The following is a 6000-nucleotide window of genomic DNA, read 5'->3' on the forward strand; positions in this document are numbered from 1 at the left end:
GTGGTTTTGGGAATTTAAAAAGCAGGTGCTTGTGTCCCACACATGGGTATACATATACATAGAGCATGAGACCTCTCTCCTTTTCTTGGGATTTTGATCTCACCTGCTATACAACAATTGTAGTGGAATAATCTGTCTGATCTATTTTAGAACACTGGAATCTATTGCATAAGACCATCTTGTAACTTCCAGAGGAAGGTTTGGATGGTTAATGTTGGTCAATTTCAGCTCTTAGTACAGTAGCAGCTACCCTAAAAATTCCACACACACAGCAAAAAGAACCCTCTTAGAACTTATATAAGAATTCAGCAAAGAAGCAGGATACAAAGTCAACAGACAAAAGTCAGTTGCATTTCTATATGCCATCAGTGAACAATCTGGAAAAGAAATTATGGAAAGAATTCCATTTATAGTAGCATCAAACATAGGAATTAACAAGGAGATGAAAGACCATACAATGAAAACTACAATAAAGTGCTAATAAAATTATTTCCAAATGGCTCAAAGACCTAAATTTAAGACCTGAAACTATAAAATTCTTTGAAGAAACATGGGGCAAAAACTTCATGACATTGGATCTGGCAATGATGTCTTGTGTATGACACCAGAGGCACAGGTAACAAAAGAAGATACAAACAACTGGATTTCATGAAAATTACAAAAAAAAAATTGTCCATCAGAAGACACTATCAGCAGGGTAAAAAGGCAACCTACAGAATGGAAGAAAATATTTGAAAATCATATGTCTGGTAAGAAATTAATATCCAGAATATATAGAGAATTCCTAAAAACAACAAAATAAACCTAATTCAAAAATGAGCAAAGGACTTGAACAGACATTTCTTCAAAGATATACAAATGGCCAATAAGGACATGAAAGATACTCAACTTTACTAATCAGTAAGGAAATGCAAGTCAAAACCACCATGAGATACCATCTCACGCCCATTCAAATGGCTACTATAAAAATAACCCTCCCCCCAGAATAAACCAACCCAGAAAATAACAAATGTGGTTAAGGATGAGGAGAAATTGGAACCCTTGTGCACTGTTGGTGGGAATGTAAAAGGTACAGCTGCTATGGAAAACATTAAAAACAGAATTACCATATGATCCAGCAATTCCACATTGGGAATAATTGAAAGCACCTCTCAAAGAGGCACTTGTACACCCATGTTCATAGCAGCATTATTCACAATAGCAGACTTGTGGAAACCACCCAAGTGCACATGGATGGATGACTAAATAAGGGTGATGTGGTATAAATACAATGGAATCTTCTTCAGCCTTAAAGGGGAAGAACATATACATGCTACAACAGGGGTGAATCTTGAGGACACTATGTGTCCTAAGTGAAAGAAGCCACAAATAGTCAAGTACTGTATGATTCCACTTATAGGAAGTACTCAGAGTAGTCAACATCATAGAGACAGAAAGAATGGTGGTTTGCAAGGGCCAGGGGGAGGGGGAATGGAGAGCTATTATTTAACGGGTACAGAGTTTCAGTTTTACAAGATGAAAAGGGTTCTGGAGACGGATGGTGGTGATGGTTGTGCAACAATGTGAACAGACTGAATACCACTGAGCTGTACACTCAAAATTGGTAAATATGGAAAATTTCATGTTCTGTATATTTTACTACAGTAAAAAAATTGGGAGAACAGAGTGAAATATGGCTGCCACAGTGTGGAGAAGCAAGATGGAAACTCAAAATTCCCTGCCCCTGACAAATAATGAGCGAAGGGGCCTCCATCTATGTAGAATGGAGGGAAGCAGCTCATTGATTTCAAGGAAATCAGTTTCATTGATTGAATTTGGGGAATCATCAGGGTATGCTTCATAATCTGAACCATCACTTGGTTGGTCTCTCCAGAAATGAGTTGCCATTGTCAGATCAGAGGCAAGAGGTCTGGGTCAAGCCCTCACTTCTGTAGGGCCTTACTCCACCCTGGCCAGGTGGGTTGGTACACCAGCACCTTAGTCCTGTCCTGTGCTAGTGGACCCAGAGTGAGGGGTACTTGGCTCTTTGGGGAGGCCTGTGAGCACTCACCCCTAACATGGCTGGAGCTCCCTCATTCCTTTTTTGCTCCATTGGCTATTAAGATATCTTTCTGAAAGGCAGCCTCCAGCTTTCTTCCTCTGGCAGAAAGCCAGCTCCCCTTTGCTGCAAGAGAGCTTGGATAGGGACCACCAAAAGGATTGGGTAGCCCTGTTCAATTTGCAATCATGTGGGACCAAACCTCTGTGTTCCTGGGACCCTCTTCCTGTGTCTGTGTGTGCCTTAGCTCCCTTCTTCTTTTCTGTTTGGGAGTCCCGGGGATGGCTGGGCTGAGCCCCCATGGACTTTAAGATCAGAAAGGCAGGTCTTTCTGCTTCCTAGCCCTCCAGGTTCCAAAGAATCCTGTTCCTCACTGGCGTTTCCAGGGGGAGCCTTGGAAAGAAAAGGGCCTGAGAAGGGCCTAGCAGAGGATGCCATCTTTAACGTGCCCCTGAGGGACTTTTATTCTTGGAGCAACTGGACCAAATTACATTTCCAGATCAGCATCCCAGGTCATTTTCCTTAGAAAAAAATTTTCAGAGAGCCACTTTAGAAGGTAATTCATTAATTGAGAGACAAGAAATAGGAAAAAAAAATATGGCAAATGTGAAACTCACAGCATGGCCAGGATAGCATTGGGCGGGGGGGCCTCCTGCCACCTTCCCCACAGTTTTGCAACTCTCAGCATTGGAGAGAATGGGTGGTGTCCACCGTGGTGAAGACAGCTGTCCTTCAGGCCCTTGCAGCCTGTGAGGACAGGCCTTCTGATAGCCCCAGCTGACAGCGTACAAGAGAACAGTGAGAGTCTAGGGGGGCCTCGTGGACACAATGGGAGAGTGTGAGGGACTCAGACTCAAAGCTGGAAGAGGCAGGAGGGAAAAACGAAGCATAGAGATGCAAAGGATGGCAAGTCAAGCCCTCTCTACTGGGGTCAGCAAACTCTTTGTCTAAATATTGCCAGGGAGTTTGTTCATAATGCAGAGATTTGGCTCAGGTAGTTTTGGGGTGGACTGTGCATTTTCAAAGGAACCATTCCCTGTCCTCGGGAATCTTGATGTGGGTGGTTCAGGGTCCACACATTGAGGCCCTCTGCCCCACATGAGACCTGAGCTCCTTCTCTGGCACCCCCAGCATGGCCATAGACTTGGGGTCCACTGCTGGAGCAGCAAAAGGATGAGGGAGCTGCCAACTGCAGGTGTCTGGTTAGCCTGCCATCCTCACACTTAGCCGGATCCAGCTCCCCAGAGAGGCTGCCCGTCAGGACGCCGTGAGGTTGTTCTCACGGAACAGCACAGATGCTGCTTGAGGCTCAACTTGCACTTCCGATATTGAGAAGTTTATTATTGTGCTATTGGGCAGGGGAAGAGCAACTTCTGTATTGCTGGTGAGGCCCGAGTGGGGGAGGAAGGCAGTAGCTAGAGGACCAGGCGTCCTTCTGAGGGGGTGAAAGTGTTCTGAAATTGTGTGCTTGTGGTTGCACACATCTGTGGATATACCTCAGTCCACTGAATTGTGCACTTTAAATGGGTGAATAGTATGTTTTACGAATTACCTCTCAATAAAGGTATCTAAAGAAAAGTTCATTACACCAGGGTGCATGAAGTACATTCTCTACAGACACATGTTGAGGATGTTTCAAAGCATGCCATTTGTATGTACAAATAGAGTTAGTTCAGTGACGTAATGTGTTTACCACATAGAGGGAAATCAGAGTTTTACCATTCAAGGGAAGAAAAAGATCCAAGAACTCCATAAAAATCTTGTTTGTTGGGGGAATGGCTTTATTAATATACTTAAAAATAATTCTGATTATTTCCTATAATATTTGACTCACATCAGTAATGACTTATTTACAACTGTGCTTTTTATGCTGTTATCTCTTCAGAGATACATTACTGAGGCTGACACTTCTCAGTTTGAAATGTATGTCTCAGTAGATGGTTAGTCCTGACATTGAATCCCAGGGCGCCCCAGCTAAGCGGCGGACTGACTGGCTTTCTACCTTGGCTCACATTGTTCCCTTCTCTGGTCCTTATGGAGTCCTAATGTTTTTTTTTTTTTATATTTTTATTTTTTAAAGATTTTATTTATTTATTTGACAGAATCACATGTAGGCAGAGAGGCAGGCAGAGAGAGAGAGAGGAGGAACAGGCTCCCTGCTGAGCAGAGAGCCCAATGTGGGACTCGATCCCAAGACCCTGAGATCATGACCTGAGCCGAAGGCAGAGGCTTAACCCACTGAGCCACCCAGGTGCCCAAGTCCTATTTTTTTTAAAATAGGACTTTTATTTTATTTATTCATTAGATTTATTTATTTATTTTTTAGAGAGAGATTTTATTTATTTTATTTATTTATTAGAGAGAGAGTACAAGCGGGAGGAGCAGAGGGAGAGGAAGAGAGAGAACCTTAAGCAGACTCCATGCTGAATGTAGAACCCGGCATGGGCCGGATCCAGGACCCTGAGACCATGACCTGAGCCAAAACCAAGGGTCAGACACCTAACTGACTGTGCCACCCAGGTGCCCCTGGAGTCCTAATTTTACCTTGCATTTTCTAGCTTAAAGCTTTTCCCCTCTAAAATCATGAACTTGTATCTATGATCAAAAGTCCTGAAGGGGATCATCAAGGAGTCATTTCTCAGTCTATTTGGAAGCTATTGCTTCATTTAACGAATGAATAGTTTCCCTTTTAAGAACCACACAGGGAAAAAAATGCCCAGAACTTCTCTCCCACGATGCTCAGAACACAGAACTATGGAAAGAGAAGGGTTCTTAGTGATCTAGGGCAGCTCTGTTTTCACGGCCTGAGGGAGGTGAAGTACAAGGTTACCAGGTAGCAGGTGAGCTTGAGACTAAACCTTCTGGCTCATGGCTTGTCCCATGTCCTACGTTTTGCATTGCATATGAAAGCCACAAAAAACCAAACCTCCAAATACCTGTCTCCCCCAAACCAAACCCACCATCCAGTTCTAAAATCAAGTTGTCACTGTTACTGAACCATAAAGCAGGGGCTGCCCCATCCTACCATTGAAGGAGTAAGACCCCTAGGGAAACGCAGCCCTGGGAGGCGGAAGGAGCCCAGTCACACAGAGGGAACCAGCCCACAGGCTCCTCCTTCCCAAATGACAGAGCCTGGAAGAGTGCTTTTCTCCTTCCACAACATAACGAATTGCTGCTCCCCGGCTAGCCTCCAGCCTTCGCTCTGTGCCAAGCTCTGGCTTCCATCCAGCCCCTCCTTGGGAGCCAAACCCCAGACTCTCTTGTCCTAGGAACTGGTCCAGAAGGGCTTTGGCAGTTGGCAAGGAGGAGCTTTATACCACGGCCTGGGGGGCCCAGCTGCCCAAGCTCTGGCTGCCTGGGTGGGTGGCCGGGACCCCTACTCTGCAGACCCCTGCCCCGCACTGCAAAAGAAGGACAAGGAAGGGAAATAACAGGTTAGTAGCTCACTGAGGGGCTGTTGGGGATGGGGAGTGAGAGATGGCTTACTCTGGCTGGTTCTTCCTTCTTCTGGGTGCAGAGGAATCTGATGACACCAGAGCCTGGGTCCCAAGGTGCCTTCTTAAATTCAGCCAAAGAATTAGCTCCTGGGATCCCAGAACCACACATACTCTTCACGCCTGGGATTCTGCACTCTAGTAAATCTGGCATTGGGACAGAGTGTGAGTGGGTACAGGCAACTTCTCTCTGTAAGGTTTTTCCTCTGTTCCCTTCCTTGGAGGGAACAGTGCTTGTGATGGCTTCTCTTGTACCTCTGAGTTTCTTTAGGATTGCCAGGATGGGTTGGCCTCCGACCCTGAGGCTTGATGGCGTCCTCCAGCTATGAAGTCTCATCCCCACAAGATTCAGAAAGTACTTACATTGATGTCATTTGGAAAAAAAAAAGTTGCCAGAATGAAACAAAAATCTCAAATTCCCTGTAGAACTCATGGCCTCTTCCCTCTCCCCTGCTACCATGCCTTCTT

The sequence above is a fragment of the Enhydra lutris genome, unplaced genomic scaffold (genome assembly GCF_002288905.1).
Source record: "Enhydra lutris kenyoni isolate GAN:26980312 unplaced genomic scaffold, ASM228890v2 scaffoldscaffold4, whole genome shotgun sequence".
Taxonomy (NCBI): Eukaryota; Metazoa; Chordata; class Mammalia; order Carnivora; family Mustelidae; genus Enhydra; species Enhydra lutris.